At 42.3% G+C, this 17,414-nt stretch overlaps 2 protein-coding genes across 2 annotated transcripts in view; both read right to left on the bottom strand.

The window, feature by feature from the left end:
- Positions 1-12,488, bottom strand: part of LOC134211322 (uncharacterized) — a 230,187-nt gene extending 217,699 nt beyond the window's left edge. Inside the window, exon 1 of the mRNA XM_062688081.1 lies at positions 12,229-12,488. The gene's annotated coding sequence lies outside the window, so the exon portion shown is untranslated. The remainder of the gene's footprint in view (positions 1-12,228) is intronic.
- LOC134209411 (uncharacterized) overlaps positions 1-17,414 on the bottom strand; it is a 42,165-nt gene that overhangs the window by 5,992 nt on the left and 18,759 nt on the right. The window lies entirely within an intron of this gene.

The following is a 17,414-nucleotide window of genomic DNA, read 5'->3' as shown; positions in this document are numbered from 1 at the left end:
CGGGACGTCAAAATCGTCATCGGTGACATGAACGCTCAGGTAGGAAGGGAGGAAATGTATAGACCGGTCATCGGACCGGATAGTCTGCATACCGTATCGAACGACAACAACAACCTAATCAAGTAACGGAAAACCAAATCGACCACGTTCTAATCGACGGTAAATTCTTCTCCGACATCACGAACGTACGCACTTACCGCAGTGCGAATATTGAATCCGACCACTACCTCGTCGCAGTATGTCTGCGCTCAAAACTCTCGACGGTGATCAACACGCGTCGGAGTCGTCCGCCGCGGCTTAACATTGGGCGGCTACAAGACGGTAGACTAGCCCAAGACTACGCGCAGCAGCTGGAAGTGGCTCTCCCAACGGAAGAGCAGCTAGGCGCAGCATCTCTTGAAGATGGCTGGAGAGATATTCGATCCGCCATTGGAAGCACCGCAACCGCTGCACTAGGCACGGTGGCTCCGGATCAGAGAAACGACTGGTATGACGGCGAATGTGAGCAGTTAGTTGAGGAGAAGAATGCAGCATGGGCGAGATTGCTGCAACACCGCACGAGGGCGAACGAGGCACGATACAAACGGGCGCGGAACAGACAAAACTCGATTTTCCGGAGGAAAAAGCGCCAGCAGGAAGATCGAGACCGTGAAGAGACGGAGGAAATGTACCGCGCTAATAACGCACGAAAGTTCTATGAGAAGTTGAACCGTTCACGTAAGGGCCACGTGCCACAGCCCGATATGTGTAAGGACATAAACGGGAACCTTCTTACGAACGAGCGTGAGGTGATCCAAAGGTGGCGGCAGCACTACGAAGAGCACCTGAATGGCGATATGGCAGACAACGGTGCCGGTATGGTAATGAACCTAGGAGCACGCGCGCAGGACATGCGACTTCCGGCTCCGAATCTCCAGGAAATCCAGGAGGAGATCGGCCGGCTGAAAAACAACAAAGCCCCTGGAGTTGACCAACTACCAGGAGAGCTGTTTAAACACGGTGGTGAAGCACTGGCTAGAGCGCTGCATTGGGTGATTACCAAGGTTTGGGAGGATGAGGTTCTGCCGCAGGAGTGGATGGAAGGTGTCGTGTGTCCCATCTACAAAAAGGGCGATAAGCTGGATTGTAGCAACTACCGCGCAATCACATTGCTGAACGCCGCCTACAAGGTACTCTCCCAAATTTTATGCCGTCGACTAACACCAATTGCAAGAGAGTTCGTGGGGCAGTACCAGGCGGGATTTATGGGTGAACGCTCTACCACAGACCAGGTGTTCGCCATACGTCAGGTATTGCAGAAATGCCGCGAATACAACGTGCCCACATCATCTATTTATCGACTTCAAAGCCGCATATGATACAATCGATCGGGACCAGCTATGGCAGCTAATGCACGAAAACGGATTTCCGGATAAACTGATACGGTTGATCAAGGCGACGATGGATCGGGTGATGTGCGTAGTTCGAGTTTCAGGGGCATTCTCGAGTCCCTTCGAAACCCGTAGAGGGTTACGGCAAGGTGATGGTCTTTCGTGTCTGCTATTCAACATCGCTTTGGAGGGAGTAATACGAAGGGCAGGGATTGACACGAGTGGTACGATTTTCACGAAGTCCGTCCAGTTATTTGGTTTCGCCGACGACATTGATATCATGGCACGTAACTTTGAGAGGATGGAGGAAGCCTACATCAGACTGAAAAGCGAAGCTAAACGGATTGGACTAGTCATCAACACGTCGAAGACGAAGTACATGATAGGAAGAGGCTCAAGAGAGGTCAATGTGAGCCACCCACCTCGAGTTTCTATCGGTGGTGACGAAATCGAGGTGGTTGAAGAATTCGTGTACTTGGGCTCACTGGTGACCGCCGATAACGATACCAGCAGAGAAATTCGGAGACGCATAGTGGCTGGAAATCGTACGTACTTTGGACTCCGCAAGACGCTCCGATCGAGTACAGTTCGCCGCCGTACCAAACTGACTATCTACAAAACGCTTATAAGACCGGTAGTTCTCTACGGACACGAGACCTGGACGATGCTCGTGGAGGACCAACGCGCACTGGGAGTTTTCGAAAGGAAATTGTTGCGTACCATCTATGGTGGGTGCAGATGGCGGACGGTACGTGGAGGAGGCGAATGAACCACGAATTGCATCAGCTGTTGGGAGAACCATCCATCGTTCCCACCGCGAAAATCGGAAGACTGTGGTGGGCCGGGCACGTAGCCAGAATGTCGGACAGTAATCCGGTGAAAATGGTTCTCGACAACGATCCGACGGGAACAAGAAGGCGAGGTGCACAGCGGGCAAGGTGGATCGATCAGGTGGAGGACGACTTGCGGACCCTCCGCAGACTGCGTGGTTGGCGAAGTGCAGCCTTGAACCGAGCTGAATGGAGAAGTCTTTTATGTGCAGCACAGGCCACTCCGGCCTTAGTCTGATGATAAATAAATTGTCGATCCTTTTGGTGAAATGTTTGTAAGTCAAAGACTTTTCTCCGAAGGTTTTGGAGCGAGAGATATGAAAATCAAATTCTGTTGCACAACGATTAACAATGCATACTCGTAAATGGTTCAAGTTACTCAACTTCGGAAATAGTACACTGGATTCGCATAAAGATGCTCTGAACAACGCATCATTTAGTTTCACTGAAAAAAAACTTCGCAAAAAAGGTCGGTTCGGAAGTCTCTACTTTCGAATTCCAAATTGGTGCAACGCAGACAATATTCACTAGGGCAGAATTATATGACAAACTGTGGTAAGCAATCACCTAGCATTTTCCAAAAAGTTTTGCGCCCAGATTAGCCAACCGTATATCACGACGGGTACCATCAACGGACAAATCTGCCGAAATGAGTGCCCTTCTCACGGTCTTACGGAAACAAGATCCTTTTTTGATAGAATCGTGGTATAAGACTGGCACTGACGTCTTCGAAATTCGCCTGATTCAAAAGTTTTAGACCATCATGAAGGCCGAACTTCATAAAACACACCAGCAACATTAAGGTGTATACTGGTTTATAACAAAGAAAAGGGTTTGAAAGAAATACAGTTGATGCCAACCGAACAAAAAAAAATGTCGAAATCAAAATTGCGAGGAATGCCAATGTGCTGAAGAAAAATCCATATATCTAAACACTTCGAATCGACATCGCATCCGCCCAACCATTCGGAGACAGCACACCAGAGACTAGGCTATAACAGGTTGGGAGGGCATCGCATGCGACAGCGAGGAAAAGCAATTTGAAAAATTCATGAGATCGAAACGGCACTAAAGTGGTTTACAATCAAACGAGTGCCTGTCTTTCCTGTTTGTGTGAACCTGGTGGAAAAGGGTAAAGTGGGACAGGCCCGGTTAAAAGGATATTGATAAATCGGTTCGACTTCCGCCGCACATTTATCTTCATGGGCCAAGGAGTACACCTTCTTCCTGTGTCCTGGATGTGCACACACTTCGCCCCTCGCTATATGTCGCTCTTATCTTTGCTGTTTGCCTTTTCCATAGATGGAAAATGCTGTCCTGGCTGTGCAGTGTACGGATGAGTGCATACGTGGCATGTGCCACACATTCTTTCTGCTTTGTTGTACATCCACAAGATCAGAATCCAGTACGACTATCGAGCGTTACAGACGAGAAACTGGATGGGGGTGTGAAAACTTTTTCCCGTTTCCAGGAATTCAAAAAATAAGGCTGAAGGCGACGACGGGTCGAAGCAGCAAAATTGAAAAATCATTTCAAGTGAAATTCCCTGAACCGGCAGATTTCTCCCCATAGACACCGAAATGCGACGGGTGGGGGAAAACTCGACTCTCATACATACTCTCTTGTGAGCCACTTTTCAATTGAAAAGACACTCGTCGTTGAGTAGCAAAACCCAGTGCAGATCGCCGTCAGCACACTCAGCGACGCTGTCGTCGCCTACGCCGTCAATCGCCTACCATGTGCTTCTGTCGATTCGAGAGAGAAAGTGTGTTCGTTGTGGAGTCAAGTTGGTGTGCTTGATTCGGAGAACAAATAAACATAGAATCAACGTCCAAAACTCATACACACTTGAGGGAAGAATCGCAGTTCCAGCACCAGCTACAACACCAGAGCTGCGAGCGAGGGTGGGAACGCGGGGAAAGTCGGAAAAAGTCATCAACGGGACTGGAGCGAAGGAAAACTGATTGATCAGAACAGGTGGTGAGTTTTACACGAGCCCGGAAGGGTGTTGAGCGGAATTGGAACAAGAGAATGGGAGTGCGGCATTGATGGGTGAGAAAAGGCTGATGGGAATAGAACGCCTCGAGCGTTATTTGTTCGATTTATGTTTGCTGTGGTTTTAAGATCTTGATCTCGAATGATTTATGGAAGTGGAGAGCATGTAAACAACTGTTTTGTTTCACGACTTTGAATTCTTAACGGTATGGCTTTTTCCTTTGAATAGATTTTGTATAATCGATGAGACATGCAACACTATAAAAACTGCTTTTAGTCAGAACTAAAGAACAAAACAAGAATAATTCTACTAGAGAATTTTCAATTTAATCCATTTAGTATAGTTTACTTAGTTGAACGTTGATTTTTTTACCCAATAGTACATCACATTACATATTTCCGCTGTTCTACCCAGATTGGTTATAAAAGGAAAAAGCTTAATAAGTTATTTCTCCACAGGCAGGGCTTATGAACAAAAACAAAAAGTGAAAAAAATCTTGGTTCATATCTTATTAGATTTTACAGCACGTTCGAAACATTTACGTTGTCAGAATCGAATGTTACCATATTCTCATGATACTCCACATTTCTTCACTTATATTATGACACTAGACACACTGTGACACCCGGATTTTGAAATCTAAGCAGAATTACGCCACTGAAGCAAATAAAAAAAATTAAATATGGGGCTAAAATGGAATGGTTTTGTTGCCAAAATCAAACTGGGTCAGTAGTTTATTTCCACCAAAAGCACCACCAAAAATCATAAATCAGATCCTTCCATGAAGAAAGGCTATGTCCGAGCTCGTAAAAAAATTGCACTAGGATTTCGGGGTGAAATTTTTTTTCAACATAACTCATGAAAGAAAAAATGTAGAAATAACGTTTGTTGATCAAATGCTATCAAATTTTCACATAAATCTCTATAAATATGAACCAGAAAAAGTTATCCAAGAAATTTTCAATCATTAACGAAATACATAAAAAAACTCCGGAGCAACTTTGCCCGAAATCGCAATAAATTTTAAAAAATAGGCAGATAATCTTGTAAATTCCTAAAATCCTAAAAATTTTGAGTTGTATTTTTTTATCGTTCGTGGTTTATGATTAAATTTGTAAAATAATGGCCATAATTGGGGTCTCCAGTAGTCTTGCGAGCAAAGGCGTAGGATTGTCAATCCGGAGATGGCGAATTAGATTCTTGGCCTGGTCTAGGATGTTTTCGGGTTGGAAACATTCTCGACACCCTGGCCATAGTATATCCATTGTACTTGTCGCTCAAGATACAGTCTCATGCAATGGCGGGCATAAAAAAGCTTTCAATTAATGAACTGCCTTGAGGAAATTCTAATAGAATAATAAGTTGAAAAGCACGCCAAGTTCCAGTTCGAATGTAGAGCCATTGAAGAATAAGAAGAAGAAGAAGAAGAAGAAGACGAAGAATAATTCTGTAATGAACAAAAAATAAATCTTGAAAGTTTTATGGATTAAAGCTTATAAAATTCTTTATTTTCAAGAATTCGGTTATAGTTTTTCAAGTTTTTCTTTAAGAATTGTCTAAATGATGGAAAGTGTCGTGAAAAACTGTTTTCAGATCACTTTTCATATCACCAAAAAACTTTATTTCTACGATGCATTCTTCAGTCATAGACAAGATTGGTGATTTGTGTTGATTTTATGGTGTGACCGTAATCATTCAAACTGCCAGCCTAACCAGCGACAAAAGTATTCTGCCCTGTCCTCGCGCTACCGACTAATCTAAATCACATTCCATACAGAAACAGCTAATTAGCACCAGATCGATGGATGCCCGCGTTAAAACAAGTCACGCATTTTTTGCCACTCACTCGTTACCAACACTGCAATGCCGGCTGGCGAGCTGATGGTGCCTACCAGCGAACAAACCATCTGCCTTGAGCAATGTGCGCTAATTAGAATCACATGATGACTGACAGCCGCAGAAGAAATCTCGGTGGAATTCTTCCGCCTGTTGGCTGTAGCGGAGTGCTAATTTCACTTAAAGTGAAAGTGGGTTGAGTACCAAAACCAATGAAAATAAATACTATCTATTCTCATTGTACCAAAAGAAAGCTTTGAAAGTATTGGTACAATAAAAACTGTCATATACTGTAGTAGTATTGGTGTCGTATTCATAAAAAAACAAAGAATATTAGTAGGGTGGTTCAAAAACGACCCAGCACCACCTCGATTCCGTCCCATGCTCCGAGTGTCCTCCAAAAACCGATTTGAACAAAAACTGGTTGAGCGCAAGCCAGTTCAAGTTTATATGAAAACTAGTATGGGAAACTGAACCTTTTATTACGCTGGCTAAAGTGCCTCCCCTCCAAACGCTGGCGAAAAGAGAACCCGCATAGCTGAAAGCAACATTCCAGAGACTTCACTGAACGAAAACCGCATCGCAGGAAAGATCCATTCACGTAAAAAAATAACCTTATATGTTATGGCAAAAACACATTCGAAAATACTTATACTCTTCATTATGTCACCTAATGAATGATCCCATATCAAAAAGCTAATAACATTCATAAGTTAATGAAAAGTATAAGTTTTTTAATGTATGTGACTAATGCGATGAATAAGTTTTTTCTTATACATATCATTAAGGGCCTGCTTCGGCAAATCTGAATAATATATAACATTAATTTTTTTTTACGTGTTGATTTCGTAACGCAAAAATAGCATTTTACTCACCCCCATGTCACACTTTTTTTTTCAAAGCATCTGCCCCTGGTGCGATAGTGTAGACTAGACTAGACTAGAAGCACAAAACAGATAGGTATCATAGAATAAACGGCCAGTTTCAAAGTAGGCTCTTTGTTAATCAACAATCGTCGGAAATTCCTACATGGTTCAATTCAACCAGAGGAAAAAATTCTAACTGCCAGAGGCAATTGAAATGTATTAATAATAACTAAAAGCGTAACATAGCAAATAAGGATGATAGTGTTAAGAAAACACGGAACACCTAGTCTAAGAGATGAATGTATGTATTAGATAATTAGCAAATAAAATTAGTTAAAAAAAAAAAAAAAAAAACAATCGTCGAACGGTCCTCCCGTATATCAAAAGCGAAAGAAAGTGACAGCAAAGCATGCGTTGCTGTTCTGTCTTATGCACGTTGTTTCACGTTTCACCGCTAGGTTCGCTAGCGTTTCAAAATCATAGAAGGACCACATTCCACGGCAAAGATGCCTATATGTTATGTGCTAGAAGTATCTGCCCCTGTTGCGATAGATATCACAGACAAATTCTGGGTACATATTTTGTTGAATTGCACGTTTCACTGATGCCTTTTGAGAAGCCCAATTATCATACTAAAGATTCGCAACCTCGATTAAAATCGACTCCCCACTATTGGAACGACCATTCAATATGGATTGTCTATGGAGTTAAAGCTCTTGAATATTTCTTCCAGTCATATGGTCTCCCCCCTCGCCACCGCCCAATGACGGAGTGCCAGAATCAGAATAATGTTAAATTCAAGCTTGCCATATCAACTGTCATACAAACCTGAAACGACTTGTGCACTATTCAAACCAGCCCAAACCATCGGATGACACCCAAATTATAAATCATATTCGACTGAGCGTGGCGGAGCAAAATTATTTTTTGAACCACCCTAGTTATTAGTTTGCTGCCGCCGGCGCCGTTGTTGACATTCGCTCCGCGATCAGTTTTTAATCGTTTTTTCGGGCAAAAATAGCAGTTTATATTAAGTTTTCGGTTTACACAAGTGACTGATTTCTAAAAGTGATGTTTAATTTGCATTCCATCTACATTTCGGGCTGCTCATGTGCGGAGAAGTGAGTAAAAACTTGATTTTTTCAGTGCCCTTTGTGAAGAAGTGAAGTGCAGTGATAAACCCACCAAATCGCGAACGGCTAATAAATTGGCACGAAACTACTCTGCCTTGAGTTCTGCACGATCTATTTGCTTTTTTGAATAATTGTGCCGCAAAGCAATTAATTGATCAGAAACGATTTTCTTCAAGACATCTAAAGCTACTTTAATTGAGAAAGCGTTGATTGAAGCGTCTAATCATTCCTGATGCGATTGTTGAAACTCAGACAACGACCATTCCTGAGGATCGGTACGAAGAAGATGCCTCTGAAAGGAATAAGGGAAAGTACTTCACACTGATTTTTGACGGCTTTGGAACCATTCGTCCAACTTCGGTTGAACCAAAGAAGGGATTCTCAGTAGTTGGCAACATTGCCAACAAAATCCAATGCGGATTGGGAGATGAGTCATCCAAAGTTTTTCATCCAAAAGTCCAAATCAAAAGTTTTTCATTTAATACCTGAAATTTTCACAAAAACCGGTATTTTACTGGTATGACCGGTATATACTCCACCACATACCGAATACCGGTATTTGTCAAAAATTACCGATACCGACCACCCTACCACCGACCCGTAAAAATCTTCTTCTTCTTCTTATTGGCATTACATCCCCATACTGGGACAGAGCCGCCTCGCAGCTTAGTGTTCATTAAGCACTTCCACAGTTATTAACTGCGAGGTTTCTAAGCCAGGTTACCATTTTTGCATTCGTATATCATGAGGCTAGCACGATGATACTTTTATGCCCAGGGAAGTCGAGACAATTTCCAATCCGAAAATTGCCTAGACCGGGACCGGGATTCGAACCCAGCCACCCTCAGCATGGTCTTGCTTTGTAGCCGCGCGTCTTACCGCACGGCTAAGGAGGGCCCGCACCCGTAAAAATCATTGCCTTTAATAAACTTTTAGTTATACTCAGAGCCGGATTTAAGGGGGCGGGAGTCATGGCCCCGGGCCCCCACAAATATCATTTACCAAAATCAACCTTTTGACGTTAACTTCGCCAAAGGGTAAGACTCGGATACAGGGTGTAAAATGAAAATTTAAAAAATGGGAACCGTCACGAAATCATGTAATAAGTATTTGTAACATTAATAGGTCCTTTGTCTTTCAATGGATTTTAAAGATTTATATATCAATCGATTCACAAACTCTCCACCAATTTGCCAGTAGTATTGAAGTAGCAACGCTAAAGTACTGAATATTTTAGTTATTTTATGCATTGTGCAGCGGATTCCAATACTTGGTAATTGCCTACTTTTAGGGTATTCTGTTGAACTGGGGTGTATGAATGGGGTGGCCCCAGCTGCTAGACAGTGGGGTCCCTACTCCCTCACAGAGTGGGAGATGCTGCTAAAGCTGGGTAGTAGTGTCGGTGGGATAGTTCCTTTTCTTCTATATAGAGCGGAATAATTGGTTCAGTGTACTATATTTGGTTTTACGCAGTTTACGTCGAGCGGTCGTGTCTTGTATACAATCCGAAATATTTTTGTACATTTTGGGGCCCCCACAATCTGTCGGCCCCGGGGCCCCCTTCAATTTAAATACGGCCCTGGTGATACTGCTTGTTATTTACCCAGTTTTCTTTATTAAACGATCGTAAGTTTTGCTGGTTTGCTCAGAATGTCTAGACTGGTTACCGATACCGTCTTTAAAAGGTAATACGGTCTTCAAAAGTACTGTGCAAAAAGGTGGGGGCAGGGAACGGCCAACGAAAGATTCCGCTTTTGAAATTCCTTAAGCAGTGTGGTATTGATAAGTAGATTAAATTTACGCTAATAACTTCTCATTATTCTGCAAAGAAAAATGACAATTCACTCATACTTGAACAGCTGTTGAACACTTCCGAACCGATAAGATAACAAGATTGTATAGAGTTTTTTAGAGGATGTCAGAAGACGAGTTAGTACTGTCCTATTCAACTCCACCACTTGATTGCAATTTTACAAATACGTATTACAACCAATTTTACCAATTTTACAATACGTATTACGACTAGGTCGAATCATGTACGAGATACTGAAGACGGCCTTACTGTTGACTGTTGAGGTTGTAATACGAATCTTCAGAGTTACAATCTGTTACAATCAAGTGGTGTGCAACGTGTTAGTACTGATTGGTTCTAGCTCGTCTTTTGACACCTCAGAACTGTTGAGCAACGAGAGCAGCGTAAAAAGCACGCTTAGCTTAATCCTCCAAAGCAGGCAGAAACACGAAGATAGCCGCAAGTAGTCGATGCCGAGATAACTGGTCTTGTTGTGCACGAAGAAAATGATGTGATTACAGAGGAGGTGAGAAAAGTCAAAAATACATTTGCAGAAAGGGTTAACTCGATTGGAGGATAATCAAAATAGACAGCGTCAGTTCCAGTCTGTGCAACAAAAAAAGGAATTAGAATGGCTTAAAAATAATGAGAAGTCGATACCCTCGCCTGGTAGACCACGATATAAGCAAACGAAATATTAAAAGCAGTTGGTGACATTCTTCAAAGAAAGATATATAAGAGTATTATTTCTGCTATCATTTGAAAAGTGAAGGTCTGATGAGTAGCATAGCATGTTTCTAGGACTAATGACAACAAATACAAACAAGTACTGACAAAATACAACAAGTACCTCCTGACCAAGACTCAAAAAGAATATACGCTCAGTTTCTCCTGGGCATCCACGTTCTTCTTCAAGGCGTGGTGTTATAAAACTATCAAAATCCATATGTAGTTTACTCCAGTAATGCGGAAACAAATGCATAATATCGAACAATAGGTCGGATATTGATTAGCGCAAGCGCAGATTCCTTTCGAGGTGATGCAGCATGTTCCTAAGATTTACAAAAAAAATCATACGCATCTAGAGGCCCCTTACAGATCGTGGCTTCTGTGGGCGAACTTAATACATTCGTGATCAGCACGCGATAGACAGCGATTGAAGAAAGAGGAAAGGCACCACCAACGGAGTAGGTATTTTCGGTGGGCAGTTATGTCAAAAACGGCAAGCCGTTCACAGAGGGATAACCATTGCATTAGAACATTAGATGGGCGCTTGAGATGAATGTGTTAAAATAATGCATTACGTTTGTTTTGTCGCTTCTTCAGAGAATATCGCGTAGAGTAAATTAGTTGGTGAACAGGACCATGGCCAATTCAGAGCTTTTCGAAGCCATGGGATCAGCGATGCATCCAGAAGAAACAGAATTAAGTCATCAGTTTACTACGAGAGTAACGGACTGTGCGGACACTGATCAGTGATCACCACGGAGGATGAGAATACAGTAGAATTCAGTTTTTATCACCATCTGAAGAATTTCATGGTGATAAAATAGGAAAAGTGATAAAATCAGTAAGTTTTTCATATACAATTTTTTAACTCATTTCATAAATATAACCCAAGCAGCACACTTGTCATAAATACGATACATAAAAACGATTGTTTTAAGAAAGGCATTAACACCGCTGAGTGGATTAATGTTTATATTTTCTTGGCTTACAAAAGCTTTGACAAACACTTTAAAAAGACTCATTATAAACCACAGAAAGTGAAAGCTATTTTATGAAAATCATTATTAGCGGTATTAGTTACGAGAATAGAAAGAACGACTACTACTGATATATACGCCATTTTCCAAAAATGGTGATAGCGAGTAGTGCTCATCGAGCTCTTTAACAGAAAAATTAAAAACATGCAGTTTGTAATTTGACGCATCTATGAAGTCCCTGCTTCATGAGTGATTACGCAAACGGATGTACAATGATCATTTTATGATTTTCCGGGAACCGATGCCTCGTGAATGTATTTACCAATCTTACAAATATCTTAATTTTTCGATGCCGCTAAACAGCAAGTATTCGACGCGATCTAAATTCAAGCGAAAGTATGCCGCTCATCGCATACTTTCTTTATGCCTCCACTGCTTGTTCCCATTCCAATCTGAAGCACCCATTCAAATGAAATGAATATTCGCTTATTGCAGACAAAGAGCAATGCGGACACATCACGTGTCAAGACTACGAGCGCATTCGCACTCATACATTGAACCATACATAATCTCGCGGCTTTCTCCCGCCGAAGCTTGCCGATCCATCTGTGCTGCAAACGACTGGAGCGCGCTCGGCAGAGAGCACAATCACGGCTAAAAGTACGGTAGAGAAAACAAAACAGAAACTGATCAACTTACCGCAATCTCTTCAGCTGTCGTAATCCGGAAGAGTTCAAACACTGTACCTAATAAATCCAAATGCGTGAAACAAAGACCACACTGTGCCAGCGGCACACAACCCCGCGCACCCGCACGCACAGTTTCAGCCCAATGCAGAAACTGATAACGCACAGCGTACACACAGTTTCCGAAACACTCGTTACGCAGTATCTGTCCGACAAAGTGTGAACTGGCGCGCGCTAGTTCAAATCATCAATGCGAAAATCGAGACAAAAACACGACCTCTCCCGCCGGCTACTGGTACTCGACTAACCAAGTGTACCCGAAGCAAAGCAAACGCTGTCATCGTTTGCTGCAGCGAGGGTAAAACTTATCAACCCCGCCTAGGATGACCGCGCCTCCTTTTTCATCGTCCAATCTATAGCGATAGAGGTGCTGACGTCACCGAACGAAGCCGCACGAATGCCCGTCGCTCGCTGCTGGTTCGGTGCCGAAATCCATTTTGTACCACGTTCGTTTCCCACTCTTCGCCTGTTCGGGCGGGTTCGCCTTGCGTTCGTTCACTTTGGAAACTGCGGCGTTTTTCGATTCGCTTTCGGCTGCCGTTCGGTAGCCGAAGGTACAGCGAAAGCCGATTGTATGTCGGGTCGAAGAGGGCCCACCGACGACGACGGCGATGCGATGGGTGGTAGTTTGGCAGCAAGGTGAGGTAAAATGTCGTCAGATTGGAATATTTTTGCTCCGGACGACGTCATGTGATGTGGATCAGGGGCCGTACACTTATTTCGTAATTTTTTTCTGGGTTTTTCAAACCCCCTCCCATTCCCCAATTAAGATTTCTTTCATACAAATTATTTTTTATTTATATGGTGCGTAAGAAAATGACGGACCCTCCCTCCCCCATGAGTGCTTACGTAATACGTGTACGACCCCTCACAGAATTTTCTAGATGCTGTAAATTGGTACGACTCGATCGAAAATCCTTCAATACATTGCTTATTATACGACTAAACGAAAATTTTATTTATTAATATTCTCTTGCTTTGCTGATCTCAACTTAAGAAAATGTGACACAGATAAATACACAGATAGTAGTCAACTTTCAATTTAATGGCAATTTAATTCTTCTATAAATGCTTTGAAATTTGCAACACACTTCCAACGAATAGAGTTTGACGTTGCCATGTACAATGCTATTTTTGGATTATAGTTTTCATTGAAACGAGATGATGCTGCTTATTGAGAACACAAATTAGGTACCTTCTAAAGAAAATGCTGCGTCCCATAGAAAAGGATAATGACCTGCATTAGTTGTTGGGAAACTTTAAATCGTACATACCGCAAAATCAAGCCGGGCGTGCAGCCAGAACATCGGAATACATGAAGGGCGAGGCGCATATCGAACAAAACTGAATCGTTCGGATGGGAGAAGACCGGCGGACCCTCCGCAAACTGCCTGTTTGGCAACGCAATGTGTGGTTTTGGACCGAGTGGAGCATCGTGCTCAGGATTTCTACTTTTTGTTCCGGTAAAACCAGAGAACAGTGTTGTCGATTTCACGATCCAGAATGAATATTTTTATGCCGTTTATTTTGGATGTTTGGTGTCTTCTTGAAATTGTGTAGGTGATTGATTTTCCTGGAAGTTTGTTTTTTTTTACATTTGGAGCAGGGAAAAACCCGCTGGAGGTGAGCTCCTTTCAAGCTACTTCCTCCAGCAGGCACAAAACCTCCTCATCTTTTCTTTATTAAATATTTCGAACAATTGGTTTATTCTATGTTACATAGAAGAATATTATTTTAATCACTATTGATATTTGCTGAATGATGGGTTCGGTGATAACAGCGTAAAGCGGTGGTGGTTAGTTGCGGTGGGTGGGTGGTGGCGGCGGGCGGTTACGGTGGTGAAGTGCGGAAGGAGAAAAAATAATGTGGCGCGATTTGCCGAAATTTTGTGTGTTTGCATTGCGCGGCCGGTAATAAAGTTAATTAGTTCAGTGCGTGTTGGCTCTTGTTTCGGACGGCAGAACGACCGCGCGATTTGCCGAAATTTTGTGTTTTGCATTGCGCGGCCGGTAATAAAGTTAATAAGTTCAGTGCGTGTTGGCTCTTGTTTCGGACGGCAGAACGATCGCGCAATTTGCCGAAATTTTGTGTTTTGCATTGCGCGGCCGGACGGTTCGTAAGTAAATTGATGAATATATTTTATTATTTTTACAGCATATACTGTTATTGACAAACGCTCTATATTGTCGAATAGAGCTCCCTATTATTCACCTTTCCCACTAACACAAATTTTCCTTCCCGAGACATCTATGAAGGTAGTATGGGTTCCCTGCATCTTCACTAGTAGATGTTGAACTAACATTCCTTCCCTTCCTTCCGTGATTGTAAGGACGTGGCCAGGTATACAACTGCTACTGTATAGGAAAAGGTACTAATCCCAAGTACCAATTTGCGACAATATACAGTAGATTGCTCAATTCAAGCTTCGTCTGGTGGGGGGGGAGGGGGGCGGGTGTCGCGGGAGAGGGTTCTCTTCGTCGACTTCCCCTCATTTGAATGAAGATGACAGGCAGGGAGTTTCTTTGCAGTTTATCACCTCAGAATGCAAGTTCGCATTGTTTTCTTTCGCTTTGAAGTGATAAACCCCAGAGAGATCTGCTGCTTGTCACTTTTGTTTAAGAGAGGGGGGGTCGACGGGGAGAGTCTTCTCTTGCGACATTCGCCCTTATTCCAGATGGAGCTTGAATTGAGCATTGTATAGCCACCCACGATTTGTACAATCACATATGCTATGCTATGCTATGCTATGCTATGCTATGCTGCACCGAAGACTTAAATTCGATCAAAGGTCGTGATAATTTACAAGACATTGGGAGTTGGTTGCATAGTTTACCGCCGATAAAAGAAAACTTCTTTCGACCAAACTCTGTCCTGGAGCGCGGTATTTCGGTAAAATAATAAATAGAGAGATAGTTTCTTCAGCAAACTTGTAAAGTTTTGCATTGTGAAACCTCTGATAGCTCGTGCTGATTGTATTGTGGATACATTTTGCTCATCTATAGGAATATGCCCCCTCGGATTTGTTTGCCCAAAAATAATATTTTATTATCACGGAACTATGGAAAATAGCCATCGTCCAAGCTCATTGTGTGACCAATTCATTTGCCAATTTTGAAGAGTACTCTGACAGACTAATGGGAAAAATTGTTGTTCAGGAGTTGTCTATCATAAACTTCACCTTACTCTGCGCCCACCTTTGCTAGCAAGTCCGCTTTCTCATTGCCATAGATGAGGCAATGGGATGGAACCCATACAAAAGTAATCTTGAATTTTGTTTCGACCAAATCACGCATCTGCTCTCTTATTTTTGTAAGAAAGTAAGATGCGTGCTGAACTGGTTTCATCGACCGGAGCAGTGATGGGAAATGTCAAAAAAATGTCATGGCATTTCTATTACTAATTTCGTAATAACTTTTTCCAAAAGTCATTTACAGTTCGGATTTTTTTATTAACATGTAGTACTTAAAGGGTCCTAGAACTTTGTCGAACAGATCATTGTTCTGAGCATGAGCATGAGCATGATTGACCGCCCACGGTTGCTCCTCCGTTATTGCCAGGTCAGCTGTAATTACACAGAGAACCAACAGATGAAGTTTGGGACTAACATCATCTTCAATGTGTAAAAACTGGTGACCCAAAAATAAGCAATACCAGCGCCGGCCGTGTCCGAATGCAGGTCAATTAAGGAATAGGTAGGAAATTGTTGACGTGATACTCGCTTTGATAGAAGCCGACGAGTCATCTGCACTTCCACGAGAAATCACTGGGATGTTGGATATATGGGGTAGGTATTGTGGCAGGGTTCGTTTTGGTAAACGGTATGCCGTGTATAGCGTGTAGTTCTATCGATGGAAACAATACTATTTTTTTAAAGGCCGCACAAAGCAGAACAAAATTTCGGTGATCGGCTGATCGTTCTGCTTACCGCACAAAGCAGAATAAAACTATGATGACCGGCCGATCGTTCTGCTTACTGAAGAAAATATGTCTAGACGCGATTTAAACTTTTACTTTCTAATTAATTTACTTACACGCACGAAGCAGAACAAAATTTCGGTTACCGGCCGATCGTTCTGCTTACCGCACAAAGCAGAACAAAAATTCGATGACCGGCCAATCGTTCTGACTACTGAAGAAAACACGTCTTGACGCGATCTCAGATCTTTCTACGTCCAATACAAAACACGAACAAATCTGCACTGAACAAACAAAAATCTGATTTAAAACAAAAAAAGAAACGAACGAACGTTAATTATTTTAATTATCGACACAACTGGATGATAACTAAATTTTCACTTTCTGATTAACTTGCAGAACGAAATTCCGGTGACCGGCCGATCGTTTTGCTTTCCGCACAAAGCAAAACTAAATTTCGACGACCGGCCGATCGCTCTGCTTACTGGAGAATCACCGAAACAAAAGCAATGAAAAACGAGCAAAAAATCATAAGGCGATAAAATATACAATACAATAATTACTAACAACAGCTCCGGAGTTTCGTGGAATCGTTGGCTTGATTACCGCCCACAGAACAAAACTTATTCAAGACATGAAATCTGCGTTAAAAAAATGATTATTACACCTAGGGGTAAAAGTGCCTCTCTTACACTAGAGAAATAGCACCCTGGTCACAACACTCAAGATCATAGTCCGATTCTACCCATCCCCAACAGGAAACAATGCGACAGGACTCCCCATCGAATCCAACCTGTCGCGATCAAATCTGTTAAGAACAAATGCTAAAAAAAGAAGATAGATTTTTTTACGCGTTTTTGCTTTTGTCTATGTGTGTAAGGAAACAATTGAAAATTTTGAGATTAATTATTAAATAGAAAATATATCAATAAATGGTCACGTGTAACACAAACAACAAATTATTATTAATATAAAAAATATGCACATTGCTTAAAATTGTAACACACAACTTATAGGTTTTGTACATGTTCGAACGTTTCAAGATTTGGCACTATTCGATCTATCTGAATTAATGGCTTAGATATAGAGAGGGAAAGACGAGATTTCATTGCTAGATAGTAACTCTTTTAGTTTTTCGAGGTGTAATCTACAGATTGAGCCACCCCACCCTGACAAAGCCGGGGCCCTTCCTTAGCCATGCGGAAGAACGCCGGCCATAAAGCA

The sequence above is a fragment of the Armigeres subalbatus genome, chromosome 2 (genome assembly GCF_024139115.2).
Source record: "Armigeres subalbatus isolate Guangzhou_Male chromosome 2, GZ_Asu_2, whole genome shotgun sequence".
NCBI classification, from domain to species: Eukaryota; Metazoa; Arthropoda; class Insecta; order Diptera; family Culicidae; genus Armigeres; species Armigeres subalbatus.
This window is presented reverse-complemented; position numbering and strand designations above follow the sequence as displayed.